Genomic DNA, 17,664 nt, shown 5'->3' with positions numbered 1-17,664 from the left:
TGCATACGGAGGCTCAATTGTCTTTTACGTTTGACGCTTCATGTGTTTCATCGGACATAACAAGGGGGAGAGGAGGCTCATCCCATCTTCGCGAATATCGGAGTGGAAGTGGAATATCGGGGAAGCGGTGAAACTTCAGACACTTCCCCGTTTCGCTCGAGAGGAAAAACCACCTGAATGGACTCAGTGTAGCGAACCTATGTCGGTTTTACGCAAACTTATCTCATGTCTATCCAGCAAGGCTATGCAGTACTACGCGTAAAACACATTTACCTTATAAAACTACGAGCACATGTCCACATTCCACATCTCTCCGCAGCTAGAAGAATCCCCAGCGGCCAGCGCGCGGGCAGAAGCGACTTTCTCACGTGACATATGACGTTCGCCGAGAGGCGGAGCCCATGTGACTCGAACTACAGCCGAAAAGAGTCTCCCCGAAAATACACGTCGATACGATTGAGTGTTGCCAACCTAACAGCCCGGCGCAATACTTTAGGGAATGCTGAACCCGAACAGAATTCAGCTCTGCCGTAGCATCAGAATTGGAAGATCACTGAACCTTTAGGGCCTCTTTTGTAACCACTTTTTTCAAAAAAGGAAAAGAGAGAGAGAGAGAGAATCCGCTTAATGCTGCGCGTCAAAGCGAGCGTTCCCGGAGGCTGTTTACGAAAACAGTCCCTCAAGGGTATTGGAAGGAATTTTAAATCCGCTAAATTTAGCGGCTTTTGAAAATAATCCCTCAAGTGCCGCATCTCTGCTTTTGTAGTGTGGACGAGCGTACGTTTGATACCGGTAATACTGAAATGCTACGTACTCTTTTAATATCTGTGTACGACTGCCAGCAACTTTGTAAAGAAACAGCAGGAAAGGTGGGAAGCCGTTGCCCGGGGATGAACGCGCGTGCATATATGATGACGTCACTTACTTGTACGCTGAAACCGAAACTTGCGAAGACTGGCCAGTTCGTCCAAAAAAAGTCGAACATAACGATCGCACTGGCCGTTGACAGCCTTCCTATTAACACGTCGCGGACACATTTGTTCAGGAATTTTGAACTTTCACTCGACTATGCAGTTGCTCGAAAATCGAAACCGAAAAAAGAAGCGATGACGTCACACAGTTGGCTAGAGCTTTCGGCGGAAAGGACCTCTGCTCTGTGTCTCTGCGCCTGCCTCCCGATATGAAGTCACTCTCCAGTAGCTTTATTCTATCAGGGAATACGCGCGGTTCTGCGTAATATATGTACATGTCTACACAGGTGTCGAGATAAGCTATTATGGATAATAAATAATGAATAAAGTACACTATAGTCTATAAGTAAACTTGCAAAGGAACTGTCATTTTTGCGCAGCCCTGCGGATACTTCAAACGGGACTTGAAGAACGTCGAAGATGGAACTGGTCATCTAGATGTTTTTATGCGCATGTCATCTTTTCCTTTCGTATTCAGAAACGTGCCAGCATCAGTGCAGAGAGCCCCTTCTTCCTATTTTCGTACTTCGGGACATGCATTAGCTTCTTCGTCAACTGCTTTATTTGACGTCCCTTTTATTAGTTCTACTAGTGTTGGGAGCTGAATATCTCGAAGACAAGTCACCTGTCGTCCTGCTGAAGCGAACTGAACACCTTCCGTTATGTCTTCCGAAATATTGTGGTGCTAATTATAATTAAAGGGGCACTAAAATGCAAAAACAGGTTCACTACAGATTACGTTATACGCTACGTTAATTTTGTACTTGTTATCATAATTCAAAACTTTGGTTCGGTTGCGGAGCTACAGTCGAAACTATATATACCGGTCTATTTCTTGCTTCGGCGCTAAGCAGTGAACGCGGTTTCAGCTCGTGCGTCGGTGTTTTTAGTCCATGCTGCGCGTGGACGCGCGTACCACGCCATGGGGCGGTCACGACCTACTAGATTATAACGACCATGTCACAATTCGCAAACCCTATGAGGAGCCTGTCCGCACGATCCGCCAGGGGCGCTACTGACACGCCTTGGCGGACTGGCGCCACGATTGGACGATGGAAATTTGAATTCTGAACTCGCAGAAGCGTATGTACGAACACCGTAGCAGACAGCACAGCCGGCACCGGGTGCTGTCTGAGGTTTTCCCTGGGTTTTCCTCAGACGCTTTCAGACATATGTCGGCACAGTTCCCTTAGAAGTCGGCCCAGGACGCACATTCCCCCAGGGCGTGAGTCGTGACGTTGCCCACATACGTGAGGCCGACAACGGCAAGCCCTATCACCACCACCACCACCGTAGCAGACGACAGCGATAGCTCCTATGAAAACGCGTAGAATGATGATGATAATCAACCTCAGAATGAAACATCTGTGGAAGTCCACCGCTTGTACAGAAATACTAAGGGAAGCTGAAGTACAAAGTATTGTAGAAGTTGAGGAAGCAATAACTGGGACGATCAGAAGCGCCACCGCTGCCTTCCAAAAATGTGGCGCATGGAAGGGGCGCGCCTGACATGGTCGTTATAATCTAGTAGGTCGTGGGGGCGGTCCCGGTGAAAAAATAACATAGTGCGCGTTCCGAAGCGGACTAGCGTCGCTGTCCGATGGACGTGAAGATAAATCTTGTCAGTGGAACATTCGCGAGAACTATTGTGGGCTGGAATTCAGTGAATCGGTATTGAAAAATGCTGCAGTGCGCATCATGCCGCGCATGTACGGAACACTAAGATCGGACCCGTTCCAAATCCACCCAGCCAATATAGGTATGCGCGCGCGTCTCCTGCTGTCTCATTGGATGCCGCCACTCTTTGCCTCCTGGGGATTCCATAAGATAACGCTGTTGTTATCGAGTTTTTCTTCTAAACGGTAGCGCTGTGTGAACTACTTTTGCTTGCATTATACTAATTGAAACACGGACTTTTATTTGAGAGCAAGTTGTTTTTGCATTTTAATGCCCCCTTAACGATGCTCAAATGTCTGGTTCCCAGATGAACTTACTGCCCTCAACTCTAAAACTTAACTCAACTGAAAAACTTAAGACAGGGAAGAGAGTAGAGCCTTTTTTTGTTGGCCTGTTGGTTCGAACTCATGAAGGAACTCATTCGAGTAAAGCATTGTTGAAAGTTCGCTACGTCTGTCTGCTCTCTGTCCGTCCCTTTCTTCGTATTTTAGCGCTTTCATCATGAGGGATGAGAGACGTCTGTTTCCTACACTTGTTTTTTATACAGTATGTGTTAATTAACCGCCACTTTTCACTCTCTCTCCCTCATACTTGCTCTCTCTCCCTCACATAGCCTTCGTTCTTTTTTCTTTTTTTTCTTCTTCTCTGATTTTCTAAAGTCTGAGTACTAATTTTCTGAGTTCTCTCAAATCAAATTTGACGTATACAATCAAAAAGCAAAAGCGCAAAAATCACAGAGGGCGCGCGGAGCAAAACTGCAAGTCAATCTTCATTTTTCGATATTGCTGTCCACGTCGATGCGCATTCGGCCAATCACGTTGAGAGGACCGTGTATGACAGGGGGCCACTTAACGTCGGATGCGCCCCGTCGTTTCGGAAAAAATAGAGTGTACATTAATGTCAGGCCTGTCCATTGCGTCGGGGCCTTAATTTCCTTCGACGTCATTTGAAATGCCTAACGACCCATGTTCGCTGACGTTGACAGCGTATTTTTAGCGCTCGAAGACAGCGATTATTGTTTCTTTTTCCCGTCTCGGATTAGCGACGGTGATTAAAACTCCGTTAATCTGCGGCATTAGCGTGATTTCTTCACGTGCATTCTCTGCCTAAAACACGTGAAGATGGAACTATGATGAGTGCTTCGCCAAATTTAAACGACGTTCGGTCACATTCAGGCACCGAATATGCTTCGAGCGTGTAACATAGTATTACATTAGCCAGCTAGCTCAAAATAGAGCCAAAGGCTTTCGAATATTGCTGCTCTATAGGGCAATCATGTGGCCATATCACATGACTGCATCACGTGACCACAACACTTGGTGAGGTATCCGGTGGGTGACTGTTCTTGACTGTGACATTGCTGCCTTGTGCGAATGCATTCCATTCCATCTTCAACTACTATTCAATCATCACGTTTCTTTTGTTATATTGTTATAGTCGACGAAACAATTTTCTGCGTGTATGCCCACCTCTCGTGTAATGCCCTCGGGCCTTTGAGGTTATGTTAAATAAATAGATATAGCCTTACGACGCTATCGCTTTAAATGGAGCGTGGTTTCGTAATATCGATGTGACAGCGAGGCATGTGAAAACGTCCAGTCATATATGACATATGAATTTAAATTTGGAAATCCTCCTTAGGTGCCGTACGTGCATCACAACCTGGATGCTTGGATGTCCATCGGACATCCCACGGACATACAGTGCCGGACATGTAGGATTATGCACTGAGCTCTGTGTGGAATAATATGGCGTCAGGCATGCTGGTGGAGTATAACGCCACAGCGAACAAGTCTGAGCGTGGGCAAATTCGTGTTGTCTCTGTGTTTTTCCCCATGCTCTGCTTATCAATAAGAAGCTCTTTGTTTTTCCGTTAGTTTGTGTTTCAATCGCTTTTTTTCTTTCTTTGGTTACAACTATACGAGGTTGTATTTATTATGCTGTCCCACATATACATACACATACGATACAGACATCAAGAGACTACTTTACTTTTCTGACTCCTACGTCGCCCGACTTTCAGTTCTTCGAAGACTACACCGCCGGTCATACCCTTGTGCTGAGAAAACCCTGCATTCTCTCCAATCGCGGTGACTCTTTCATTGCCACCCCCAGCATCAAAGCGCATGCGCACAATGCCATTAATACACACGGACACGCAAGACTAAGAAGTTACGAACAGTCCATGTTTGACGCAATAACTCTATTCCCATCGTCCACGCAGTGGAAGAGGCATATCACCCGGCGAAGTGGCTACATTAGATGATGTCATGCTGACACAGCGGCCGTGCTTGCACGCAGTTCTGTCGTCTGGCATTGAGATTAATTGTGGCTGCGTTATTAATGCACGCCAAAGGGAATCGCGCTTCTCTTCCTGTGCCTATGGAAGGTAATGTAGCTGTGGGCCGAATATACAAACAGCCAAACGCGAATACAAGCCTCAGAGTATGTAGGTTTCAGTCCCAGCGGACCCTGGCTTTTCCGACGACTTCTATTAACCCGATCCTGCTCGTTCAAGCAGCAAGGAAATCACGATTTGGTGGTGGTGATAGGGCTTGCCGTTGTCGGCCTCACGTGTGTGGGCAACGTCACGACTCACGCCCTGGGGGAATGTGCGTCCTGGGCCGACTTTTAAGGGAACTGTGCCGACATATGTCTGAAAGCGTCTGAGGAAAACTCAGGAAAACCCCCAGACAGCACAGCCGGCACCGGGATTCGAACCCGGGTACCTCCCAGTCTCGACGTGACATGGCCAGCACGCTAACCACTGAGCCACGGGAGCTGGTCACGATTTGGTGATCTTGATGATCTTGGTGATGCTCAAAGTCCCGCGCTTCATTCATGAAGCAAGCCAGTCTTGGGTGGTAAATTACATACGTACGGAGTGATTTTTTCGGGTTAAATGCCTTACTGAAATTCAGGAAAAAGGGGAAAGTCGGGCGCTATCTTTAAATCCGTAATTCGGGGAGAAATCGGGTGATAATCGTGTCTTCGGGTTTTTGTTCCTCCTCTTGTCTATTCCCCAACAACACCGGATATCCTCTGGATGTACGAATAATGTCCTAACGAGTTCGTACGTCCGATTGAGGTCTATCACACATCCATCGGACGTACGACTCTGTTAGGACATTACTCATACATCCAGAGGACATTCGGTTTTGCTAGGGTGAAGCCATTTTCTTTTCTTTTTTTGTTGAGGGGGGGGGGGTGACCTACCAGGGCTAACCCCCGAAGACGTAGACAGTGCTGCCACACATGGGTGTATTTCTGGGAACGTAAGCGACCCATTCTTACACGTGTTACACGTGACAACCTTTGTTCGTCTTCAGTGAAAACGTTACTTGAGGATTTCATAGTGAATGAAATTCGACGAGAAATCTGGTTTAACCCGGTCAGTTCGGAGAGGGGGGGGGGGGTAACCGAGAGGAGTCGGTTTAATCCGAGGGCGCAAAAAAAGACACCTTTCGGGGAGCAAGAATAGCGGGCGAGGAGGGGGCGCAAATCTCCCATATGTCGGCACAGTTCGCTTAGAAGTCGGCCCAGAACGCACATTCCCGAAGAGCGCTAGTCGTGACCCCCAACAACACCGGATATCCTCTAGACGTACGAATAATGTCCTAACGAGTTCGTACGTCCAATGGATGTCCCTCAGATATCCATAGGACGTACGAATCCGTTGGGACATTATTCGTACATGCTGAGGACGTCCGGTGTTGTTGGGAACGTTGCCCACCTGCAACGGCGATCTCTTTGAGAAGAACCACCACCTTCACTTACCGGCTCTTTGAATGAGTTGCGGTGGGGTTTGTGGAGGGTGTGTAGACCCAAAGACCCCGCGTGGCCACCACGAGACAGCAACGATAACCGTTCTTGCGCAAGAGCGCGTGTGATTTGTTGCCACCGCGAAAACAAAACAAAAATTATGGAGTTTCCTTTCACGGCTACTTTAAAGTGGAGTAGAAGTCATTTTTAACACCCTCTTTTCTTTCTATTGTTAAGTAGGCTGGTAAAATGCAGAATGAGAAGTAATTCACCCCACAAAACCATAATTATCGCAGAAATTGAATTTAAAATACGCCGAAAAAAGCGACCGTGCGCAACGGTGGTGGAGAGCCGTACCAGCCTGTGACCTGGCAGTGACGCCACACCGTCCGCGCTCGCTGATTGGTTCAGGGTATCGTCTGCTAGTCAGCTGTTCAGGGTTCTGAAGAAGCATTGCACACAGGGAAACGCCCGCGGGACAATGAAATCTTCCATGCCCACGGTCACCGTTTCAATTCCCAATCTCCCCATAGGGAACCAGGTTTACAGACTACATAAGAAGAAAGTCCTCACACACACAGAAAAAAAGAGAGGAGCTGACCTCGACTGGCCGCGCAGACGGTATGACGTCATCAGTCGTCCTTCTCCTCCTTGTTACACCCCGGGGGCGGGTCGAGAGTAAACGAGCGAGGTTACACGTTTGTGTACTTTTTCTAAAAAAAAAAATTAAATAAAAAATAAATAAATGCATGCATCAAAACCTTTTGCGCTGTTCGGCAAATTGACGCATATACTTTCATGAGATGTCCTAAACTGAAAATATTTTGGATGGCCCTCTGTACTGCTTAAGCGTAGTTCATTTTGGGTTCTTTACTTATGTTCTGTACGTCGTACTGACGAAGTGCCTTGAAATATGCCTGAGTATAGGAAATACACCTCCGCGCATTTGTGTGTGTGTGTGTGTGCGTGTGTGTTTTTGAAGCCGGACATTTTTTAAAATTTTATTTCAGTGACAACATAAAAGTGATACATTAAGGCTGAAAGGCCATCAGGATCATAGCCGAAGCTAGATTAGTGTTAGCCTATGTGAACGCGCAAAAAGGAGAAAATGAAAAGGACAACATAGACGACCTCTGATAACAACGAACTCTCCTATAGGTCAAAGCGGTTTATCTCACTGACTATGCGTCAAACCCTCTTGTTCATGTGCCATGTTTCCGGGGTAGGCAAACCACTCATGTAACGTAATTATGGTCGAAGTAGGCACATCCAACGGCTTACGTAAAATGCTTACTAAATGTAACAGCGTCCGTAATGGCATTACTTCAGTGACTTGTTACATATTTCAATCAAATACAAGGCGTAGGGTGAGGTGGGGCAAGATGAGACACGGGGCAAGATGAGACATCTTTTGCTCGACGCCGCCAGTCTCAGAGACGCGTTGCTCCGTGCGCTTGAAACTTTACGCATAGGTGGCTCTGCATGTCCGCTTCATTGTACGTTAGAATTGTCCGAATTCGTGTTCGCGTTGAAGAGAGAGAGAGAAAACTAAAATCGGTTACTTCGGCCTGTAATGTAAAGACCCGCAGAAAAGGCGCGATTTTCTGTAGTCCTTTTTCTTGTCATATGTGCAGCAGCGAGTCGCAGGCTTATTCCGTCAATGTAAGTCCACATCCTATTTCTCTATTCACTCATCTAGATACATGCAAAATATGGCCACTCTTGCATTTATACGGTGTTGAACAGAAAAATTAACGCATCCGATAATATGCACGGGGCAAAACGCGACAACTTAATGTAATTTATATTTAATGCAATTTAAATGTAATATAACGTAGAAACTGATAAGTCAAGCTTTAATGCTTGTTCCTCAGAGATTTTTTTATTTTTTATTTTTTTCACATTGCCTAGGATTTTCCAGCAAATTTTCCTGTTTCTAGGATATCTCAAGCAAAGCAGCAGTGCACGCAAACGCGAGCGACAATCGACACATAAGTCTGGCGCTGCCTTGTCTGCAAAAGAAGGGGAAAGCAAAATAGTACCGTGTCCTGCGTGGTTCTATTGCACCTCATGTGGGGGGTGGGCCCAAGGGGGTTGTGTAGACGGGCTTTACTTTGTCTGCTTGGATTGAAAAAAAAAACTAATTTGTATAGTTCATTACCACCATGGCGTGTCTCATCTTGCCCCACGCGATGTCTCGTCTTGCCCCGAGGGGTGGGGCTAGATGAGACAACTTGCATTTTTGAATTTTTCTTCTTCTGTGCTTATTTGAGACAGGCGACGTCCGTTACCCATTTACAGGGCAGAAGCTCGAGACCCCTGAGAATGTGCTTATTGCTAGTTTTTTTTTTTGTGTGTGTTTTTTGAAAAACACGAAACATAAAAATTTCATAATCAACTGCAAATTTCTGTCTCATCTTGCCCCACCATCCCCTATATTTCGTGTCAAGCAAAGAACACTCATGTCGTGCAATGGCACAAGAAAATTGTTACCGCACGGTTCATACAATTTTTTTTTTAATGCGGTACCGACATCACAACCGAGAAAGCTCGTTTGTATTTTAGATAATTACGAGATATTTATTTGCATTGTTAAGCTACCGCGAAAGTTAATTACTTTCTTCTACCCTCCTTTCGTACTAACAGTCGTGACATTGACATCTGTCGACAAAGAATATCAAGCAGAACTAAGTTTGTTTTTCTACTACCTTTCGTTTCGTACTAGATGCCTTTCTCTGATGGACACTGAGCACACGCGTCACCCTATCAGCTCCGGTTTCATGGTCGTTCCCCGTCGTCTGTTATTTTTTTTCTTTTTTTACTGCGCGGTATTGCGGTCTGCAATGGCGAGATAAAAGGACTATTGTGCTAACCCTTTTACTTGCCTCCCGCGTCTCATTTTCTCTTTCCTTTTATCTATAACGATGATGACGAAAGTCCGCTGTGGTCAGGCCTAGGTAAATACAACCAGTGCTCTGTTTTCTGTTTTGTTCTTCGCCTTTCTAATTCCCTTTCTGGTTAGCTTAACGCGTTTCTGCTTTCTTCATTCGCATCTTAGAACGAGAGTAGTGTGGCTCGTACTCTGCTTCTTCTCCATTGTAGGCGTGTCGTCTGGGACAAGAACGCAGACGACACAACTGCAGAAGCGGTGGCGTTGCAGTTGCGGCTGCGTGAAGAACGAAACCCGGGTAACGATTGGGCCCTTCAGGCTGTCACGTGTTACGATGATGACACGTATGTATGCGCGTCACTTATGTTCGTTGTGCGCGGGTTCGAACCCCAACTGTGACGGTGGAGGAATCTCCGGTGCGCAGCAGTCACAGTGAGGACTGCTCCTTAGTACGTTCTGTTGTGTTTTCCTCTTGCTGAGTAGCGAAATGGCGCAGGTACGGTCATAAGCAAGTAATACCGCTATTCGTCGTCATTGGCTTCTAATATGGACCTACCTGCTGTTTTGCCCTGCACAGTTCCCTGCGAAGTCGGCCCAGGACGCGCTATTCCCACACTGTAAGAAAAAAAGAGAGTAATTTTACTCCTTTTGAGGACTAAATGCGTTGCCACAAAAAAATAGTCCCTTTCGGGAGTAAATGAATATCACAGAGTAAGGACTGCATTTCACGCCCCGCTCTATAAACCCCAGGTACATGATTCGCGTGCATGCATGAGAATACTTTGAATCAAACCGTCAACCGTGATATATCGAGTGATATAAAATCGCGCGACATACCATAAGGCACAATTCGAGAAGAAAGAAGCGCTAACTGTTCCTTACTCTGTGTGGGTGCAAAATTTTTAAGACGACTGAGTTATACAGCCGGATGCCATCAAACTGACCAAGAGCACATTTTTACGTATAGACTGTGCATTCGGAAGACTCTGCAGTCCTGGAAGAGTAAATGTCGGGGTTAGGGGACTAATATAGAGAGTAATTGCAGCCTATAGGGGACTAGAAGCTGCCATTACTCCCTGTTTTACTCCTTTTTTTCTTACCCGCAGACAGACCAGCTGCCCTGCATTCACGTAATCATACAAGTACACATAAAGTACGTATACGCTCACCATTTAGAGTCATATAGGTCGAGAATAATATTTTGCGCTAAGTCGGCACACCAAGTGCGCCTACTCAACAGGGATCGAAACTGAAACTGAACCCGAACCGAAAACCGCTAAAAACCCGTATATTTTGCTGAACCGAAACTGAACCAAACCCAATGTTGTTGTTGTTGTTGTTGTTTTTTTGCGTTGAACGCAGCCGGAACTGAACCGAAATAAATTGAGGCTGTTACCGGTTCGCGAAACGGTTCAGACGTAGTGTGCGTTGTGAGAGATCTAAACTACCATAACGGATTGAGTGAGCCGCGTTGCCAAACAAATTCGAAACCGAAACTGAACAAAACAAAACTGCAACCCAAGTGCGCGAGGTATTTCCTCTTTCGCAGTTATCGCATTCATTCAATTGTGTCAGTTTTGAGGTCGTCCTTTTGGTAGTTGTATAGGCTTCCTTCTACGCGATTTTTGTCGCAAACCCAAGTTTTCATCTTGGGCTGCGAAAATAAGGACCAAGCATGAGGAGGACGTAACAGGGTGTATACGATTAGTGAACATAGAGGGCGCAGTATGCTACCGTGACCCAGAGCCGTATATTAAAAGGGAGTCTGGCCATTGGGAGGAGTCACAAAAATAGGCTCGACCTGTCAATCACAGTTTCGCTCCCCTTATTGGGTTGCTTTTTACCAAGGGGGTCGTCATTACACCTTACTGCCACCCAAAATGGCGACGAAAACAAACTGTGGTGAAGCGGAGATTTCGCGACAAAAAATTTTCACAGACTAACCTGATTTTACGCTGCAAATGTACATCCTAATATAAGTTTCTCGGAAATCAGTTTCAATTTATGCTCATCCATCGATATCTAACTGAAAATAATACGTTTTGTCGCCGGTGTTAGGCCTAGTGAACACGGCGATCACGGCGAAATCATAACAAAAACGGCGCTGTGCTGTACAATCTTATTTTTAACAGCTGCATTTCATGGATATAAACATTCTTGCCTCTTATATTCCAACTATTCATGTATATTTGTTTAAAAATCATACCGACAACAGAATCTGTCCCAGCAGGTGGTTCTGCCGGCAGCGGTACAACGACGGAAGCAGACGACAATTCCCGACGTGCCTTACGCTCCCTAGGTGGCGCTCATCAAATCGGCACCAAAAATCCACCAATTTTGCAGATTGCGAGAGCTATCCATTTCAATCCCATCCAATCCACTTGCCACCCAAAATGGCGCTGCCCATGTTGGATAAGGGGGCAAATAGTGAGGATAGGCTGATTGATAGCGCCCCATATTTCAAGACTTCATTGGTCCGAAGGCTGAAAAAGTGGGCGGAGCTTCAGGTATAGGCATGACCCATTAATGGCCAGACTCCCTTTTAATATACGGCTCTGCCGTGACCTTGCACCCGAAATCCAGATCTGTAACACGCAGTGTCGCTGTGAACAACTGCTGTGCAACAGCAACAGCAGCAACAACAAAAGTACATTTGTGTTGTTTGAGAATCGTAAGGATGTGCTTGCTTTAAACCAGACTTGTGCCCGTTACTCCGAAATAGTAATTGATTACCGTTACAAAGTACTCGACTGAAAATGTAACTGAGTAACGAGTATAAAAGTAAAGCGTTACTCGGGCCGTTACTTTCAATTCATGCAAAAGTTTCCGCCCCTGCGCGCTTCGAAATAAAAAAAAAAAAAAAGAAGAGAAAAACCCCAGCTCCCAAGGGATCGGGGCAGCTGAAATAGCGCGAAAAGTAGCAATAATTTTTATTTCCGCTTACTACAATAGAATAGCCCAACAAAGACACAGGAAATTTGTCACAGAGCCTTGTTATTTTGAGTCAGACTCTACTTCAAAAGTAATTCAAAAGATAAATTGTAATCGCGTTACTTGAAAAATTACTCGTTCAAAAATGTAATTGATCACTCGAAAGATTACACAAAAAAGTAATTGATTACGAGTAACGCAATCACTTGTAACGCGTTACGTACAAGTCTGCTTTTAAAACATGAAAATCTGCTCAAAATTCGCTTTCTTGGACCGGTTCGAACCGAAAAAAAAAAGGTTCTGATCCCTGCTTCTGAGTGGTTATACTATTGGAGTGCGCAAGAGGGGAACATGGACTCAAAATGATTGATGCTACGAAGCTTTAATGAAACACGCCGTAATCAATAACGCGATATACTGTTGTTGTTGTTTTCGTCGCGTTAACCCGCCCGTTTTACGGCACTTAGCTAAATAAGGCTAGGTTTCCCACGCGTTGTCCGTCAACCCCGTCGTCTGCTTTCCGGTTGTCTAGGCAACGCCATCGACTCCACCGTTGCGTCACGTGCAAATTACCTTGGTGCTTCAACTACCTATTTTCATGCAGATTACTTCGAATGCGTCTTACGCGAAGAAAACCTCTATAGAGTAGAATGAACAGGCAAACTTACTTATACTTAAGGACCTACCAAAGTTAGCTGCCGCCGTTCTCGCTTTATAGTTTCCCAACTCAGCTTAGTCTGGCAATAAGCGTCAAGCGTAGATGACTTTTCTTCGCCTTACGTATATTTAGTTTTTTAGCAAGCGCGTCGAAGGATCTCAAGCGTGAAACTCATGAGCTGCCTCAAATACGGAAAGAGGAATATAACTATAAGAAATAGAAGGTGGAAAACCCGTGTTCGCCGTTATGCAAATCCCGTTGAACAACTTGGCGAACACAGTACGAAAAAAGAAAGAAAAGAAAAGAAAAGAAATGAAAAACATCGCGGAGACTGTATTTCCTTGGCAGTAAACTCAAAGAGACAAGCTGCAATGTGTAGTGCGGTAACGCGGCTTAATTTTTGCGGGAGTTCCTTTCGGTTGGTGAATTTTCTTGAATTTTCTCGCAAGGGGGGGAATTAGGATAAGCAGGTGTGAGGCAACATTTGAGCTGTGACACTGAGGGGCAGGAGGCTGCAGCTTGGGTTCACACGTGCGTTTCGAAAAAAGCGGCACCGCGCGACACCGCCTGTCCATATAGGCACTTTTTGTTTTGATTCTGCGTTAACGCCACGAAGAAACTGTGGCTATGAGACGTGAACAGACGTGGATTTGATGGAGAGAAGGCAGCAGAAAGTAGTGGAGGAGAGGAGATTAGCGTACGTCATGGGACGACGTCAGGGAGAACTGCGCCGGCATTCGTCTGGAAAGTCAGCCGGACACCTCAGGGAGAACTTCAGACAGGACAGCCGATGATAGGGTTCCAACTCACCACCTCCCAATACTTTAGCACTTACTTTCCCGATACTTTTTTGCTCCTACCACCAGAGCCACTTATAGTCGTGTTCAACGTAAGAAGTAAAAGAAATCTAGTTCGCCATCTACATACGCATTTGGAGGACGAGGAGAACCAATAGCGCGTCAGGGGACATACCGCAGCGCCACCACGCTCCATCATTAGGGGAGCGCACTTTTTGCCGCAGCGTACAGTGTCACGCGGGAAGTCTTAACGGCCAATAAGGGAGCAGAGTGAGTGCGACGGATTACATTATCATGTCGCAAGCAGGGAGAGTTGCCTCGCTGTATTCAGTCACCCTATCCGCGGTGCAGTAATATTTTGATAGCTCGTAGACTAGATTTCTTTTCCTTCTTAAAGGGGCACTAAAATGTAAAAACAACTTGCTCTTAAGTGAAAGTCCGTGTTTCAATTAGTATTCAATGTGTTAAAATTAGTTCACACATTGCTATACTGTATAGAAGAAAACCGCAATGAAAACAGAGCCGTCTTTGGCGGCTGGGAACGAATGGGATCCCCAGGAGGCCAAGGTTGGCGGAATCCAATGAGACAGCAGAAGAAGCCCTCGCATACGTATCGTGGCCGTGTTCATTTGGAACGGGTCCGATCGTAGTGTTTCCGTATATGCGCGGCATTTTTCAATACCGGTTCACTGAATTGTAGCCCACAACAAACGTTCTCGCAAACGTTCCACTGACAACGTTTATCTTCACGCACTGCGGACAGCGACGCCTGTTCGCTTCGCAACGCGCACTATTGTTGAATTCCAATGGCAGACGAGTCGGAGCAAGTGGCAGACTCGGCAATAGAGCGGCTTGATCAGGCATAGAGCAACTGATCCGAATCTGCGACTGGAACACTTGCGCCCAACTTGGAGTTTAGCCCTGGCCAATCTCCCTCGGTGGATGACGGCCAGGGACGGAGGAAGAAGAAGAAGAAGAAGGTACTCATGTTCCATTATAACGCCATGTTTTGCAACATGAAGGTCCTTCTAATCTCCTAACGTTGCCATTGAAATATCTGACTTATCGCTTCCTTCATGAAACAAAATCGCCAACGTGCGACGCGAAAGACTAGTCACGGCGAAGACGCGTTGCGAGGTGGCCATGTTCGCGAAGCAGAGACAGGAAATAGGAAGCACAAGCGACAAATGACACGTAACATAGAGTTCCGGTTGAATCTGCCTATTTTGGAGGAGCACTCTGGGTTGCTCCCTGGAGCGACCTTGGCTCGAATGCCGCTCCGAAGCTCCCATTGGAAGACTCCAGAACTGTTCCCAATCTGCCAATCGAACAGACTTGCTCTCGGCTCTTACCAGCTCCCGTGGCTCAGTGGTTAGCGTGCTGGCCATGTCACGTCGAGAATGGGAGGTACCCGGGTTCGAATCCCGGTGCCGACTGTGCTATCTGGGGTTTTTCCTGGGTTTTCCTCAGACGCTCTCAGACATATGTCGGCACAGTTTCCTTAGAAGTCGGCCCAGGACGCACATTCCCCCAGGGCGTCAGTCGTGACGTTGCCCACATACGTGAGGCCGACAACGGCAAGCCCTTTCACCATCACCACCTCTCGGCTCTTGTTGCTCCGGAGGCGCTCCGAATCTGCGATTGGAATTCAACATATGTTTTCCACCGAGACTGCTCCATGGCGTGGCATCCGCGTGCACGCGCGGCAGGGAATAAAAACACGGATGCACGAGCTGAAACGACGTCGGACCAAAACGCGACGCGGAGACGCGACACCAACCTGCTTCATCTTTTGTTCGAGAACAACAGCAACAAGAAGCTCTCGGGTATTCCATTGAGACTTTTGACTTTGTTTGCTCCCACGTTAGACCAAAGTACATCGAAACCCATCGAGGAGGCAATATCCTCTACATTAAAAGGTGGCCTTTCCACGAAAAAGTCTCTCCAATCCTCTTTCGCTTCATTCTTCAACTGCTATCGATCCTCACTTTCTTCTTCCTCTTCTTCTTCTTCCTCCCCTCCATCTTTCATTACGTTCTCTTCGTCCTCATTCTCCGGTTTTCAAAAATCGTTAAAAATTCTTTTCCTGCGCGCCTTCTCGAGCAAAATGACTTTGAAGGGCTTCCGCCGTCATCAGTAGCCGTATAATTACCTATCTCCAATTCCCTTTCCCTATTCTCCCCCTCCTCCTTAGTAACCCATCTCTACCTAAAAAGAAAGAAAAAAAAAGTAACGTCCATCATTGTATATCGCTTCGCTGGCACTGCTTCTTTGTTGGTTGGTTTAATAGAAGAAATGCTACTTTGCCTTGTAAGTCTTTGTGTCTTTCTTTCTTTCCATCGCTTTGAAGGGGAAGAGGTGAAAGAACGGCCATGGCGTTTAATTAGCTGTACCGTCATCGTTTATTTGCCTCCCAATTCCTTACTATCAATATTAGCGCTATTACCAGCGAGCATCTTTTCCTTTTCTCTCTCTCTCTCTCTGTTGCCCTAATCGCTATTTCTTTGTTTCTTTTCTTCAAAGGAGGCAAAGAAAGGACAGCAGGCTCGGCTCTGAGAATTTCTCTTTCGGGTGAGCTACGAACGCTTTTCGAAGCGAACCGGTCAATACATTTATTTTAAAAAATGACGCTAATGATTATGCACAGGCGTTATGTATTTTGTCCCTCGTTTGCATCAATGGGATCAGTCTTTTGAAAGCAGTTCCCCCTGGTAAGCTATCAACCTTTTGTTGCCATCCAAACAGGCTTGTTTTCAGCACGGCCGCCTTGTATGACGTTAATGTACGGTACGCCACAAACAGATCTTTTTATCGTGTAGTTGTCGCATTATAATCGAGTCGATACTTGTAATGGCGTGATCGCGTAATGCTTTAAAAACAGACGCTGTCGATGACAATGAGAAGCAATTCAAACGAGAGGTAGGTACGAATCCCGGCCGGGTACGCCAGCAGCTTTGTGAAAGGGTACAGGTTCATTAGAGACGTCGTCGTCCGCCAGGGACGTTAAAGGTACTGTAAGGCAGCACCGATCAAATGTCATTTAGTGTGGCTATTCGATAGTCCAAGCCACCAGGACAAAAACTGTGCAAGTTTCATTCCAATCGACGATGCAGTTAATTAGAAAATTACAATTAAAGATTACGGGCAACACTGTACTAGGTATTCGAAATGAATCCGTACTTCTGACACATACGGCAGCAACCACATTGCATGCGTATAACACTGGGCCCGACATAACAATCCACCACAATCCACCATAAACTCCGCCCTTGCGATCCTCACAACGATCCACATCTGAGGATAAACGGATAAGCGAACTGAAATGAAATGCTGAGCCGTTGAAAAAAATGTGTCAGACGTTCAAGAAGCCAGACAGCGTCGGGACTTGTTTGTTCACAGAGAGTTTATTCGTTCGAAAGAGGCCGCGAACAAAAGGAGCACGCAGGCGCAGCAGAGAAGTAGGGAGAGCCCCCTATCGAACAGCGGCCAGCACTGGGTTACTTCGCAAAAACAGGGGTTAACAGGTTAAACTGTTAACAGGGGTTTCAGAATGCATAGGTAAACAGGAAAACTAATAATATTGTTACTAAAATAACGAAGTTCCGATGTCATAGTGTGTAATACCAATTTTCAGTGTTGCCCGCTGTACAGGGGGTTGTTTGACACCAGGCGTCGCACCGCTCGAATACGCCGCATCTTTCATGGCAAATTAAAAATATTTATAGCGCGTTGTCGTTCGTATGGTTCCGCATATGGTATTTAGAAGCAACAAAGTCTCTAGTCACATCACCGGCATATCATGCTTGTCTACTGCTTTACAGTACCTTTAAGTACGAGGTTTCGTTAAACGAACTGGTAAAGTGAATGACAGGCCTGTAGAAACTGTACGCTTTTCTGAAAGATTGTAACTCGGACGCTTCGGCTCTGCTTTATATTTATATTTGTTGTTGCTCTGGCGACACCAACGCTGCGGATGAG

General features: G+C 46.1%; 1 protein-coding gene across 1 annotated transcript in view; it reads right to left on the bottom strand.

Annotated features, from left to right (window-relative positions):
* LOC135397253 (Kv channel-interacting protein 1-like) overlaps window positions 1–17,664 on the bottom strand; it is a 318,617-nt gene that overhangs the window by 217,851 nt on the left and 83,102 nt on the right. The window contains exon 2 of the mRNA XM_064628703.1: window positions 9,857–9,915. The gene's annotated coding sequence lies outside the window, so the exon portion shown is untranslated. The remainder of the gene's footprint in view (window positions 1–9,856; window positions 9,916–17,664) is intronic.

The sequence above is a fragment of the Ornithodoros turicata genome, chromosome 6 (genome assembly GCF_037126465.1).
Source record: "Ornithodoros turicata isolate Travis chromosome 6, ASM3712646v1, whole genome shotgun sequence".
Lineage (NCBI taxonomy): Eukaryota > Metazoa > Arthropoda > Arachnida > Ixodida > Argasidae > Ornithodoros > Ornithodoros turicata.
This window is presented reverse-complemented; position numbering and strand designations above follow the sequence as displayed.